This window comes from Lates calcarifer, linkage group LG1 (assembly GCF_001640805.2).
Source record: "Lates calcarifer isolate ASB-BC8 linkage group LG1, TLL_Latcal_v3, whole genome shotgun sequence".
Taxonomy (NCBI): domain Eukaryota; kingdom Metazoa; phylum Chordata; class Actinopteri; family Centropomidae; genus Lates; species Lates calcarifer.
Window position 1 is genome coordinate 648,367 of NC_066833.1, and position 16,795 is coordinate 665,161.

The following is a 16,795-nucleotide window of genomic DNA, read 5'->3' on the forward strand; positions in this document are numbered from 1 at the left end:
TGCTTTTCCTACCATAGCAAGTCAAAAAAGGAGGCCAAAAAAAAAAAAAAAAAATCATCCAGACAATCAAAAAGGGAAATCCCTAGTTCATCATGTTGAAGCCAAAAAACCAATAAAAATCCTATAGTCACCAAACCTTTTGAACATATTTTCGGCATATAGACTACACCCATTAAAATCTATTTACTTTTCAAATTCATTTTTGAAATTCATCAAATTTCATAATTATGGGGTGGCTGTGGCTCAGGAGGTAGAGTGTTGTTTTGATCCCTGGCTCCACCAGTCCACATGCCAATGTGTCATCTGTGTATGAATGTGTGCGTATGTGTTAGAGAGCACTTAACATGTGTAGAACAAGTGCTGTATGAATGTGTGTGTAAATGGGTGAATGTGACCTACAGTGTGAGGCACTTTGAGTGGTCGATATGACTAGAAAAGTGCTATATAAGTACAGTCCATTTACCATTTCAAGTTGTACAGTTAAAGGGCACCGGCAGACTGAACCTGAACTACTAAAATAAGTTAACATTACACTGACATGTTCTCTTGACTATTTTAATAGTGGCTTAATAGTGCACCAAGCTATTCTGCCACTGATGCTGTGTAAAGAGTATTATATGTACGACATTTGAAGGTACACACATACACACGTACCAAAAAATAGTGCTTTTAATGCTAACTGGAAATCCGACCAGAAGCTACAGTATATGATTCAAATCAGGGATAGAAAGTGTGTGTAATGTCTAATATCTGAAAATAACGACGGCATAACCTTTTAAATACATGCATAATACATTTAGCTTAATGAAGTCTCACCAGCCCCTCACACATAATGGTGTGTTCACCTGTAGCTATTAGTGTCATACACCTGTCATCAGCCACAACATTATCGCAATCTCAACAAACCACATCCTAATCAGCCCTGACTCTCTTCTGGGAGCATTGAGTACTTCTGGAAGAAAAGCAGTAGCTATTGTGGCAACTTTGCCCTCTAGCCTGCTTCACAGATTAATTTGCCTTTTGCTATTTCACAAGCTCATTAATTCTATTAATGGTGAAAATTTCTAGTATGTCAAATTTAAGGCTTATCAGCAGGTGAACTCTCATAAGAAGACAATACATCAACCCACGAGCACACACACCAGACCACCATTACTTCCACCTGGAGCCTTCAATTACACATGGTTGACATAGCCACACACATACATAGTCTCATTCTATCATTCATTCAGTCTCAAATGTGTTTGTGTCATATCATATCATATCATATCATATCATATCAATATCATATCACTTGTTTATTTGTTTTTTTTTTTTTTCTCAATTCTGAGCCATAATATATCATACCATATACCATGAGACCTAAAGCCAATAGGGTGTCAGTATATGGATTAATTCCCTTACTCCTTTTTGTTCCTCCCCTCCCCTCAATCTCCCTACTCTCCCTCATCTCTTGTGTAATAAATGTATACTGTGCAGAAGCCGTCTTTGTGATTAGCTGCAAATCCCTCGTTCTCATAACACGTTTGCTTTAAACTGATGCTAATCTGAGGTTGTTGCTATTTGCTTTATATTGTTTGGGAAATTAATGAACAGAAGAAAAAATTGTGAATCCTGCCTCAAGACTAAAAGTTGCCTGACATTAGGCCGGAAAGACACAAAAGCAAGCACAGATGGGATTAATTAATCTTTTTCTTGTTTTGTTCTCATTAGTGCCAAAAATAATTACTGAATAAAAAATACATGAAAAAGATGTGCTGCTGATTATGTCTCTAAAAGGAGTAAAATAGACTTCATGCACTCTCCACTACTGGGAGACATGCATCTGTTTTTGTGGTTTTCCACAGAGCTTTCCCGATGTGCTTTTAGTATGGTCAGGTCAATCAGAAAAGTAGACAAACGGATGAGAGAAATTCCACCACCATTTTTGATTAGACTCCATGTCTTCACACATAATGTTCTTCAAAGTATCTGCCTATTTTGTTGTTTTTGGAACCAGTTGTATTTTGGGGCATTCTTGCAGGCCTATACTACAACTTCCTGCTCCTTAGTGAGGCAATATTCATTCTTCTGATGGAGTCAGTGACCCCTGCATAAATAAATCATGCTGTAAAAATGCTGTGGAATTTCTGTTCTCAGACGAGTGGCATTTATGGCAGTTAATATGCACTTCCAAGTACATATTAGCGGCCATATCTGCCATATATGCCATCATTCCATATCTGCTAAATTTTAGCACATAGTGTAAGAACTCTTGGACCTCTGTGGACAGATTCTTGCTTTCACTTTGAAGACAAAAAAGGGCAATTACTTCATCTAATACATGGGACCCAGAACATACCTGTCCAAATGGTGAATGCTGTAAAGATTATACAATGACTCCCTAGCATTTGTCCTTGATGCCTGGTATTGTGTTTGTTGCACATTTCCCTGACAGGCTTGAAAGCGTTTAAACATGAAGTCAAAAAAGAGACCATATTCTGAGCTCATGATTTTTGCAACTAGTTTGAAATGTGTTATTGAAGTTGATGGACAGATATTATGGTTTGTATTGTGATGCCATACCTACACAAATGCTAGTGATCTCATAACAGGTTCACATTGGTAATTCTACTGATACTCAAAAAGGTCACTTTTCGGCCCTGCAGTTACAAACATCTGAATATACTACACAGACACCAGTTATTCGTCTGAGATTTTGGCAATTTTACTTTGATAGTAGTTGAAATGCTGGTCTTAAAGGCTGCATTACATGAGAGTAATACACTTTTCTGAACTGGGACTGTTAGAGGTGACTGATATTAGTAATGATTGACTCTAACTGGCAATCATCTTCTTCATTACTATTAAGCAACTCAACTTTTTGTGTGTTATTTAAGTGCAAGTCACCCCCAGAATATTCTTAGATTACTGATATTGAGATATACATATATAAAATATTGTTGTTAATGTCAGTGTCAGTATAACTCCAGTTTTCACCATGAAAATATCAAAAGTGCTGTGCAAAAGTCTGTTTTAAATTTGTTTTTGTCATAGAAATCACTAAGCATGTAAGCATGCAAAGTAAAGCATGTAAAGTACATTAAAATGAGGACCATGTATTTGAGTTTCTGTTTATGTCTTAACATATCCTTTTTATTTTTTTATTATTATATTTTCTGAACTATGGAAGTTGAAGTATGAAAGTTCTAATTTTCATAACCATGAACTCCCTACTGCAGTGTTTGCCATATTCAGCTGTCACTGCTCTCCAGGTACTGGTGTTGTGTCTGGTGTTGAAGGCCATGGGCCGTCATATACCTACAAGGCCACTGGGCAGCAGGGTTGGTTAAAAAGTCAAAGTTCAGAGAAAGTAAAACATTTCATACAGACAACTATTTTAAGTGACAGCCGGTCAGGAGATTAAAAATACAGAAAGGGTTTTAATTACTGCAATAACTACTTCAATGCAGTTGTTTATTTGAGGATTTTCAGTCAGGATTTAGGTTGTATCATAGCATGGAGACAGCACTTGTAAAAGTTACAAACAATCTCCTAACTGAGTTATCTTTGACCATTATAGGTCCTTTAGCTCACACATAAAACAAAGTTCTAGGACTGTCTTCTTTCAGCTGCATAATATTGCCAAAATTAGACAATTTTCTGTCTAAAAAGGATACAGAAAAACTAGTCCATGCTTTTGTTACTTCCAGGCTGGACTACTGGAATTCATTATTATCAGGCTGCCCCAACAAGTCTCTAAAGACTCTGCAGCTGATCCAAAATGCAGCAGCATGATTACTGACAGGAACTAGGAAAAGAGACCATATTTCTCCTGTGTTAGCCTCTCTACATTGGCTCCCAGTCAAATCCAGAATAGAATTCAAAATCATCCTCCTCACTTACAAAGCTCTTGATGGTCAGGAACCATCATACCTTAAAAATCTCCTCTACTGTGGAACCTTCTCCCAGTTTCAGTCCAAGAGGCAGACACCCTCTGTATCTTTAAGAGTAGGTTTAAAACTTTCCTTTTTGATAAAGCTTATAGTTAGGGTTGGCTCAGGCTTGAACCATCCCTTAGTCATGCTGCAATAGGCCTTGATTGCCGGGAGATTCCCCATGACACATCAAGCTTTTCTCTCTCTCTCTCTCTCTCTCTCTCTCTCTCCGCTCAGTATGAATTCATACCCCAAGTGATATGTTACTCAGTATCTTCCCTTTCCCGTAGTCGTGTGCTCCTCCGTCTCTCTCTCCTCTTCTGTCACTTTCTGCAGGTACTTCTGCCTCTGGAGCTGTAGAGTCTGACCTCCAATGACAAGTCTCCTGCTGCTCCTACAATCCCACTCAACACCTGCTGCTATAATTATTGCTACTTGCAATTAATACTTTAATTATCACTACTATCATTACTACTACTGTATTACTGGTATCCCCCTGAGTCCAGTTCTGCTTTCTATTTTAAAGAGTATAGTCTAGACCTGCTCCACATGAAAAGTGCCTTGAGATGACTTTTGTTGTAATTTGGCGCTATATAAATAAAATTGGATTGAATTGAATTGAATTGAATAAACCCCACATTACATTAAGGTTGCAATTCTCTAAGAGGCCATGTAATTAATGAGGTTTTTTTTATTAACGAGCTTAGCATTTTTACTGCACCATGAGTGAGTACTTTAAGTCTGCTTCTGCATATATTTGAAGGTTAAACAATAAAAGTGTAACTGTGGAGTTGTTACAAGCAATTATTATTAGTAGTACTTTTGTTTTTTCACATAATTATAATTTTTTAATAGTATAAGCAGCTTTTAATCAAGCAGGGGTTTGTCTAATTGAAGGTTTGTGTATGTGTGGATACAGGAGATTAGGCATTCACCACCTGCTTTGGTGCAGTTCAAGTTAATGAGCTTCCAATGACTGCCTCTGACAATAAAGCAGTGCCATTTGTGGCAACTGTGAAGCCCTGTCCCCTAGCTGTGTCTCAAATCCCTGTGGACACATTTAATGGAAAAGAAAAATTCAACAAAGGCTTGCAGTTACAATTTGTGTTACTGTAACATTTTGTTTTTTTGTATAAACGCCAACATAAATATTAAAACATGAGATTAATTCTCCGCAACATTTATCATCTAATTACTGAAAATTTAAAAAAACAAAAAACACATAGACCTTAAAGGATTCAGTTGTTGAAAATTTGTGGTCACTGTCTCGAAAGAGACAGACTCAAGCTCTATGAAAAGATATTTAATGTTAAATAAAATGTATTATTATTTATTTTTTGATCAATTCACACCTCCATTTGGCACGAAACAGAAATTATAGACTAAGACAGTTGCTGTGGAAGTAACAACACTGTAAGCACACTCCCTGCTGACTGCCATTAAGAACTGCAATTTACTCCATATTGACTTTGTAGGAAGTTTTGATTTATGAATTCTATTATAAGTCCTGGCAGCCACAGACAATGTCCATCCCTTTCTTTTATTTCCTTTTTATTTTCCTTAGAGAATCTTTATTTTTTTTATTTTTTGGACATCCTTTTGTGGACCATGGATTATTTTCATGTGGTGTGTCAAGACATTTTTGATCAGCAACCACAGTGGTTATCAAATAGAACAATAGACCAGGAATAACCACTTTTGGCTTGTGATTGGGTTTTTGAGGTACCTCTTCAGACAACAGTATGCTTCAAATGAAGTGCTAGCTGGATCACCAGACAGCATCTGTAAAACAATGAAAACACTATCTGACAAGCACACCCACTTCATGCAGCTACTTGCTAGGTTTGAAAAGGTGAGAAAGTAAGTAAGATTTGAACTTCTCAATCAATGTATTGATCTCTCACTGTCAAGTAAAATCAATTTTTATCTATATAGCGCCAAATCACAACAGAGATTATCTTGAGTCACTGTTCATATAGAGCAGGTCTAGACTGTACTGTTTATGTCTTGTGCACCTTTTTGCCCTCCACTTTTCTTTGCTATCTTCTATCTCTTAACACTATTCTTTCACAAATTGTTGAATTATTTACTTACTTTTACTATTATTTACTATTTACTATTACTATAACTGTTGTTACAGCTGAATGTTTGGACTGCAAACTTGCTTATTCACTGTTAAGGGATGATATCCACTGCTTTGAGTCAGAGATCCGAGAAAAGGATAAACTGATCAACGGCTTTATTCCTTTATAGCTGCTGGCCAGGCAAAGCATATTTCATTTTTAAGCAATCTTCCACTGTTCCAGCAGCCCCATTACCCACCTGCCCAACGTCTCCACTGGTCTTTGATTCTGCAGCCACCCTTCCAAAGCTGGCTTTGATGCACATTGGCGCTTTGCTGGTTCACCCTGGAGGGGCTGGCGGCCGAGAAGAGTGGCCAGTCCTCCCAGCTTGGGCTGGAGCAAGGGGCAGCAGGCTCCACCTGGACACTGCCAGATGATGGCCAAGGGTCCCAGTTTATGGCTCCTTTCCAGGTCAACCTGATAACTTGATCCATGGACCCAGCTGTCCTGGACAGAGGTGGCATGCCATGGCTGTATGAAAGAGTCAGGTTTCTCCTCAACCACCCTTAAATCTCTCAAACTGTGACACATCCTCTGCTGCTGGATGAGGCTCTGGTCCATCCAGGCAATGCCCTGCAAAACTGAACTGAACTCAGTGCAGATGGAGGCAACTGCACGTCCCCTGTCCTGTCTAGGAATCCCATATGCACCTTCTCCTTCTCTCTTTTCAAAGACAATGCATTCCATCCTAACAAGCTGGGTACCACAATGTCATTGGCTAACTTGCAGCATTTGGTACAGTCCCTTCTGTTTACATATCACACACACACACACACACACACTGTTTATCAAGGACCCCCCCCCCCCCCCCCACACACACACACACACACATCTGATTGCACATTTTTTCTGTTCCTATAATTAAACAAAATAGAATATCAAGAAAATCAAGGTAACAGTCCATTTCATTTGGTCACCTGTCAATGGCATCATATCTCCTTTGTGCATGTGTCAGCATTTTGGTTATGACAAGTTGTCAAAATTGATCTTTTTATCAATTTTTAAGCCACGTCTTTAACATATACATTATTAATATTGGTTGTTTTTAACTATATATTTTAACCAAATGAAAGATTTTAATCATCAGGTATTTGGGTCTTAAGTTTACAGGGAAACATGAGCAAATGTTAGCAGCCTGGCAATGCTGAATAGTGTTGGAGAACCTAGGGAATCCAGATCAAGTGGCCAATTAATTGATTAATGCAGGTTGTGTCTCAAAAGGCTTTTAGTCAAGCTACCATCACCTGTGGGGTTACTGAAACGCTAGCAACACAGAGAGACTAAATCAAATCCTGAGTACCCCTATCTGCATTTGGCATTTGCTCACATAAAATAGTAGTAATAAATTATTCATCAACAGGACATAAAAATAAAAGCAGGCACTTCCCCTACAGGCCTTATTACTGTAGGAACAGATACACAGGGAACAGTTTGGCAGCTGAATTTTACAAATAGTGTGGTAATCAGCAGCAAATTCCTTTTCTTTTTTTAAATAAAAGAAATATATTTCTGTTTGTTGAGGGTCCACAATTAGTACAATTAACAAGTAATAATAATTAATAAACTTGCAGGAAAGCTAGAATCTTTGCCACTGTTGCCAAACTGTATGCATTTTAAAGAACGCAGATATTTTGGCCTGACTCTCAGACTTTTGGGGATGACATTTAGAGAGATTTTTAACGCTTGTTGGAGCTTTTATTGCACTTAACATAAAGAGCTGTCAATGCTCCATTCTGTGTGTGCAGGGCTGAATACACAAGTGAAGAGAGGAGAGAAACGTGACCGTAAATGACAGCAAAGCCCAGAGGAGACTCACACTGAGCTGAAAGGAAACAAGTGTACATAAATTAGGTAAATTTTTTTCTTTGGTTTCTTGAGGGGGCATGGGGTCATGTAAGGGGGCGATTCTAAAATTATTCTAAAAAGTATTCCTCTATGTGTAAAGATAACGTGAAGCTGTAACTCTGCATATAGTTACAATATAGATACATTTTTATCATTTTGTTCAAGAATACAATTTTAGAACAGCCGTGGCAAAGGAATGGTATTTGATGATAGGCACTGACACCAATTCATTACACCATTTAAGGTCATCACTACTATGAATTCTGACAAGCTCCACTGGACACTTCCATTTTTCCTGTTGCCTCTCCATTTTAACATTAAATATATAGTCGTTTTTCACAAAACACACAAAAAATGTAAATTAATTTATGGCATAATTAAACACATAAAAATTATGCAAGATTCTAGGGTTGATAATTGCCAACAGCCACTGAAAAGCTATTGTTAACCCATTTTATAATTGGGGGAAAATGTACTTTCACCTCCATGCAGTAACATAATGGCAACATAATGTGTCAGCAGAGACAAGAGATCAATTACATTACAAATGATGTTTGAGACACTTAAAAAAAACATTCATTATAGTCATAGTATAGTCACTCATCATAATGTTAATGTGGTGTGAGCTGACATACAATAAACAGCTTCTTCTTCTTAACATAATACTTGAAAATACAAAGATATCTGTCCATAACCTCAAAGTAAACTAAAAGTAAACCTGTGCAGACATAATATTAAAGATGAAGAGTAATTACTTGCACACACATGGGAATAAGACAGTTACCACATAAAAACCATTATAGACATTATAGAATGCGTTGTATCCAGTTATGAAAGTAGGTACATAATCAGCATGCATATTGTAATGATTAGTTTTATAGAAGGCTAAAAGGAAATGAGGGAAGGCTGTGGCAGGATAACATGCAATAAACCAAGAACACTGTGATTACATGAGCCCAATTGCAACTAAACTACACTACCACTATACCAGCTTCTTTGACACTGGAGGACATCTTTCCCATTCTGAGCTGTAAAAGTGCTCAGTGTCTCTTGACATTAACAAGGTCTCCTGCTGTGATCCAGGATTAATAAGTACATCTCAAGATAAACCACAGTCACACACACACTTACCCATACATATCAGCAATGCTTAACCAGACCATTTTTCATTCACCTCCAGCAAGTGTCTGTTGTTATACCAAACTACAACTGGCACACCCCATAATTTATCAGTTTCTTCTTGTATGTAGGGATACATGAATTTTGAAGCACTCCTGATATGTTTATGCAGAAATTCATGTTGGTAGAAAGAGAGCATTACAAGCCACACAAGAAGCACTGTGGAGCGCACTATAATATTGCTGAAGGGCTGCTATCTGTGTAGAAGAAGTGGCACTCTACAATACAAAGCTGAAAAGGTTTTCTCATCAACAATTTGATGTTGAGGAAGTTTCCAAAAACAGGGGGAAAGAAAAACATAACACAAAGGACTAAACTCAGTGATCATAAGGGATCAAATTACATACAAATTTACTGCTACAGATTGCACTGCCATAAGACTGAACTGCCAGACTATCCTAGGTCTTTAAGTGTTTACAGTTCAAAGGACAACAGTCAAAAACAGAGGCACTATCATCTCTTTTTAGACTTAACACATGTGGGAGATGCAAGATATCTGTGGAGGAGAGCTGTCCTCAAGTGGTATATACTTAATCAGTTACAAATACCTTTTACTGTATCAAAGGTTAAAACATATCCGATGATAAGAAAACAACACTTTAATCATTAAATTCACTGACAAACACGACTATCTTTTTTTCTAAATTATTATCATATGAAGCTAAGCAGAAGTTCAGTCAGGAAGATCTCTAAGTACCACCACCCAGAAAATCATCCCAGACAATGACCTTTACTCTTACACTGTGTCACAATTCCACTACTTCCAAGCTCACACTTTCTGTTTTGAGGACTGACAATGGCCAAGAGCCCTGAGCACCTGTGGCATTTTGATTAAATGAAAATGATTATGTAGGATGGGTGGGCAAAAAATGGGTAAAGATGTGATTACGGGCACCTCAAACAACAGGGCCATCTGTACAAAAGCCTTAGAATAATTACATCCTACAGGAAAAGGCAGGCAGCTCACATTAATTTTAATGTCACATAGCTGTGAATTATGGTGATGCATATGTGGGAGGCTCGGATATGGAGATTAGTAGAGTGGGGTAAATTGAGCCAGTGGGTAAGCTGACCCACCTCCTGTATCTAGGCAACAGTTCACATTTGTCATGTGACCATAAATTCAGCAAGTACCCTTCACTTCACTTTGGCTGTGATGGAGAGAAGCTCATGGTGTTGTGGCAACTATGTTTTTTTTTCCACAAAAAAACATTTTTTTAAGTTAAGTTTTTATTTATTTATTTATTTTTAACATTTCAGCTATAATGATGTTAGGTCAAAGCAAATTTATCCAGGTCAAAAAAATATATTATACATGTTGATGATTTGCCATTGTATTAAACCATGTAGGGTTTAATAATATAGTGGTGGAAAAAAGTTTTCGGACACCCTTAAAATTGTACACAATCTAAAATATTATCATGAAATATTTGGGGAAAAATCTTTTTTGTGTTTCAAAAGGTGTGGCTGCATTAGACAGATGCAGTTGAGCTCCAATCCTGGCTGGCATGTTCCCCACAAGCCTTTCACACTGTTGAGGGGTAATCTTGTCCCATTCTTCTTGAATTCCTGCTTTTAATTCTTCTTAATTGTTTGGTTTACACTTTGAAACAGACCTTTTGATAATCCACCACAGATTTTCAATGGGGCTCATGTCTGGGGATTGAGCTGGCCACTCTAAGACCTGGATACAGTGCTCCTGCAGCCAATATGCCATCACAGACAGTGAGATGACCAACACCAGCAGCATTCATGCATCCCCAAACCATGATACTGCCTCCTCAGTAGGTACTATACATGTTGGAGATAATTCTTCGCCTGGCCTTCTGCGTACCCTCACATTATCAGGAGGAGGATAAAGCTGGAAACTGGACTCATCTGACCACAGAGTCTTCTTACAATTCCTGGCTGTCGAGTTCTTGTGTGCTTGGGCCCAACGATACCGGGCTAACCTCTGTCTCTCATTGATCAGGGGCTTCTTGACAGTCTTGTAGGACCTTAAGCCATGATCTGAAAGTCGGCCACATACAGTGCGAGTGGAACACTAGACACCAGTTTGGTTTGACCACTGCTGCTGAAGCTCCTGTGATGTCATTCGGCGGTTTTCCCTTGCACATGTGGATCAGGATGTGGTCATTTCTTGCTGAAGAAACCCTTGGATGCCCAGATCTTGGTTTGTCTTCCAAGCTGTTGGTTTGCCTGTATTTCTGCAGAGTGTATCCAACTGCTAAAGGACTGCATCTGCACTTCCTGGCTATCTGGCGGCAGCTGTACCTTTCCTGGCTGAGAATCTGTATCTTCAGGCGTGTTTCCTGCATTAGGTTCCTTGTTTTAGCCATTTTTGTCTCTGAAGTACTTGTCTCTGAATTTAATAAAAAGCACGACCTTCATTAGTGGATCACTGGTACCAAAATGACCCAATACTCAAAATTTCTTACATATTTTTAAGGAACCAATCAATTTGAAGTTTTTAATGACTTTTTTAGGATTTGTTTAGTATTTTGGCTGTGACTGTACCAAAAGAAACCTAAGACCTAAGAGTGATTCTTAATGCAGTATTTCACAAATGCATGGGGTGTCTGAAAACTTTTTTCCACCACTGTATGTTTTTCCAAAATGGTGGCAAAGTGAGCCAAATGCCTTAGGGTAAACTGAGTCAGTGGTTCAACTTACAAGTTATCAGTTCAACCCTGCGCAAAATCATAAAAAAGAAAGAGGAAAAAGAAGTGGAAGTGAAGGAACAGTACAGTAGGAATGGGGATCATTATTTTTTATTCATATTGATACATTTTTTGAGACTGCCTAATGATTTGGGTCTTCATTGATACCACTATTGATACTTTTCTGTTACCTGGTAGAAAGATGACACAACAACAAATCATTTATAGCATATAATATATAATATATAATATTTATAGTACTATAATTGGTATTGCTTTTATTGTTTAACTTTGAGTCTATAACTTCTTGATTTCTGAACAGAATGAAATTTTCCCATCCATCAATAACACTGCTGATGCTGAACATTTTTTTGAAACTGAATACACAGGGCCCCTTAACTATGAGAATAGTAAAATATATATATATATATATATATATATATATATATAAAATAAAAAAATCACCAACAATAAATGTCTGACAAATGTTTCCAACAATAAAGAAAATAAAGATGAATCAAATAAAAATGTTTTACATGACAAAAATAAAACAAAAGACATCACATAATCAGAAACTTTTAATAATGGTTTTTCTGGAGGTCAATGAGCATGTCTGCTTTGTTAGGCATGATCCTGGATCACTCCTGACCGATGGTGTCCCAGTCTATCATCTCTCAAAACATTACACCATAGGACCAATTGGTCTTGATAGCAGTATTGATAAGCTCAGAATTTATCCATCCAGGCCAGTTATTCTGTGGTAGTTTGTTACTGCAGGCCACAGTTACTGTTTGATGGGTGGAATCTTGAACCACTGAAATACTGAATAGATGATGTTTGAAAATTGTTTCACCTTTTGTATTAAAATATTCTTAACAACAACCTTGTATTTGGTTTGTTATATATTGCTTAAAGATACCTTAAAGATTTTCTTATGTGCGAGTTTAAACTGGAAAAAGTAAGTTAGTCAATTTACCCCCAAGTGGCTCAATTTATCCTCTGACTTGGATCAGTTTACCCCTAAACTGGGGCAAGTTGAGCCATGAGACCACTTTTTTTTGAGAAGTCATCTTTTCATTGCCCTTTATCATATCATATCATATCATATCATGCATTCTAATCATTTCCATTGACAAGAGACATCCTGAAATAAAGATTGCTTTTTCATTTTTCCTTGCCTAGAGGACAGTATAGGTTTTTAAAACATGGCTCAATGTAACCCCACTCTACCCTAATTCCAACACATGCAAGACAGGTTATCCTATGATAGACCATGTCATAGCAACACTTTAAGAAGAATATAATCCACAAAGAAAATGGTTATTGGTTCAGCAGTGGGGTGGGGGAGGGGTGGCACAGCAGAAAGAAATGTGAGTGACAACATTAGAAAGTTGAGAAGGGAAGGAGTGTTATACTCACAGCGCCCAGCTGAGAATGCCATACAGACGAAGAGGATGGTGATCACCGGAGAGAAACGCTCTGGCAACATCTTACATCTGGTCCTGTGCACGAGAACGTCAAAAGGCACAAATTCAAGACGAATAAATGAAATGTCTGCAAGAAAAAGCTATGTGTCTGTTCGACTCTGTGTGTTTACCAGGTAAATTATTCAGTTTTTCAGTGAGATCAGTTCAAGTGAGACACTTCAGTCTACAATAAACCCATGATCCACAATCAGAGCAAAACTCTAGGGATGTTATAAGCCCTCTTATCGGTGACGTCGGATACAGATACATTTAATTCCTGTGGAACAGTGTAACGCTATAAAATAAAATAAGCGGAGCACATATCACTATTAGTTATTGTTGAGGAGCGCACAGATATGACAAGACCATAGGATATGTCGAGGATGAAGGAGTAAAATGCACCGCTATTAACTCAGCTAGTATACAACTACTATTTCAAATATGGATATTGCGAGTGTGTTCTTATTGTTCAAAACCACACAATGGTAGGCTATATAGTGCAACGTGATATAAATTACTAAATTTAGCAATTTACCTCAGTTTACGTTGTCTTCACAATCCCATTGCGTTATTTCCGTCTGATAAAATTAAAATCTAAATAGAAGACTGAAAAGAAACCTTATCTGTCGCGTGCTGCAGATAAAAGCAGAATCCTAGACTGTACTGTAGGGGCTTCTGTCTCCGTACGTCCGCTTTTCCAGTTAAAATCCAGAGAGAGAGACGGCTAGGAGTCTAATCTCCCTCGTCTTCTCTGTAATGAACACACGCTGTGTGACTGCTGCTGATGCTCCCTGTCTGCTAACGTGATGGTCAGCTGATGAAAGGCAACTCAACCTTTTTTGCCTGAATCTTCGATCACTCCCCCTTGGTTTCTGCTGCTGTGTAATTGAAGTGCTGCTTTTGGGGCACCACCCTCTGATAGAGATGATGGAGCAAGGTCAATATGGGGTTAAGCTTAAATTGTTTGGATGAATTCTGTTAAGATTTGATTTTGTTAATGTCAGTGACAGTGAACTAATAAAACATTTTTGTGTCAACGTTTGTTCATGGTGACAATAATACAACATTAGAGAAGGATTTTTTTTATCACATTGGCACAAGAACAAAAAACCAAACTGAGGAATAACAGTTGAGTACATTACTCAATGACATGACATGAATTAGACAAGTGTAATATTATTCCAAGACACTAAAGATCTGAGGTATGCATGTGACTTAGTGCATTACTGAATTTATTAACATCTACAGTGTGAATACAGTGTAGCACAGAGCTCATGCCTCTATCAGACAGCCAGTGAAAGGTACAATAATGTAACATTGTTATTGTTTCTGTCACTTAAAGCATCACAGCCACTTTACATTATTTATCTCAGGTTACATAAGTACCAGTAAAAAGTTTGGGACTGTGGGCTCTAATCTGAGGTGCTGTTAATTTGTGGTTTCTGAGGCTGGTAACTCTAATAAATGTATCCTCTGCTGCAGAGGTAATTCTTGGTCTTCCTTTGTCCTCATGAGAGCCAGTTTCATCATAGCATTTGATGGCTTTCACAACTGCATTTGAGAATGATGCTTTTAAACATTAAACTCATCAACCTCAGCCTCATCAACTAGCTGGAATTCAATCTCCCAGAACCATTAATGCATATAAATTTCATGGCAACCACCTGAAGGTTGAAATATATCTGTGTGTGTTAACTGATATATATAGCATATAACCACTGGTATTTTGTCTAAATCAAAATCACCAGTTTACTGACTTTTCTCATGGAGGTCCCAATGCCAGGATGGAATGGCTTTGTCTTATATGCAAATAAAATACAGCAGACTGTCTCAAGAACCCAATCAACAAATCCTAGTTGCTCAGTTGAATCCAACTGACCAACTACAAGGTGACAGATGAATCCCAGCCTTAAACTGGAGGAGTTGTACTGCATCTTGCACCAAATCCTGTCTGTGTCCAAGAGAACAAAAGTAGTGCCCATAACATGCACACTACTTTCTGCTAACAATCCAAAGTGAACTGCATCATAGATTGTTTTGATGTCAATTTTAAATGAAAGTGAATGATAGATGGAGGGTTATATTTGACACAGCCCTGTTGTGTGTTTTGTATCCAGTTCTGGTTGGTATTTGCACTTATTAGAGATATCCTTATTTCTGCCTAACATGAAGTAAGGCCCTTTCAACTTATATGGTGAGAGATTTTATCGAAATACAGGCTTTTCTCTTTGCGGTGTTCAACACAGCAGTCAGCAGTAACTGCTCTTTCAACTGTAATGAGCTAGTTGGCCTATTGACCTGTCAAACACACATGAAAGGCAGAGCAGTGCTCCGTATTTGGGCCACTTTCACTGTGTGATGAAACACTTTGCAAATGTTTTAAAACCCAGTGTATGAACAAGGAAAGGAAAATGGTAAAAATCTGAATGAAAAACAAAAATGACAACATGGAAGCAATTGATAAAGCTGATAAACCACTTCTGTGTTGTGGCTTGCTGATGTTTGTGAAGACACAACTGATACAAATTAAGTTACAAACTGTAAAAAATACATTTAAAGAAAATGGCCTTTCTTTTAAATTACCAATTCACATCACATTTTAGATAACTTTGAACTGCCTTGAGGATAGGGAGATACCAGATTTGGAAGGTTCCAGCTGTATATTCTGACATGTTTTGTACTTGTACTGTGTTTACGCATCCTTTTTTAAAATGACAACAGTACAACCAAAAGAGTTTAATTTAATCTAATAATAAGCATATTACATGTTCATATTCAAGTTTTTCTTTTTCTTAGTACAAGCAGAAATAGAGATAGAACAGAACAAAGAGGGGCTGAGCAAATGGTCAGTGTTGCTATTGTGTTATTATGTATTGTATTCTGTATCTAAAATTTTAGATAGATTTTAGATAGCTACAATTTACTAGTCATAATTTAGAGTAGGACAGACTGTACTCTGTAGATAGGAAGAATGACATTGCGGATATCTCGGAATGTTCCTTATGACTAGGATTAATTAATAAAATATGGTATCTGTAATACATGTACAGTCTCCAAAATAAATATTAAAATGACCTACACACAGTCTGTCTGCCTGGCATTTTTTTCTCCACAGGGATGAGGTCTATACACAGCTTTATGGGGAGTCATCAAAGGCGACTTTTCACCTACTACATCCATTCATCTGTTTCACAGGACAGATCCTAATAATTAATCCAGCTGTCTACATATATACTATATATAACTATACAGGTTTACACAACCGATAGCATATTCCAGTCTACTCTCCTCAGTTTTACATGTAACTACAGTGACTTTGGCCTCTGACCACTGCCAAAATCCAGATGACCTATACTTGCTGTGCCTAAATACATCCTGTGTATACACAAGGAGCACTGAGACTGCTCCTGCTGCTCATACTACACCATATTCTTTTCTGATTAAAAAAGTGTGTTAAAACAATAATAAGTTTCCCCTAGGTACACACAAAGTTTTGCTTGGAAAGACAACTGTAGATTTTTCCTCCATTTCTTTAATTGGAGGCATTTGTCTATTTGTCATTATAATGCCCTAAATTTGTTATGGAAAAATGTAGTTCACTCATT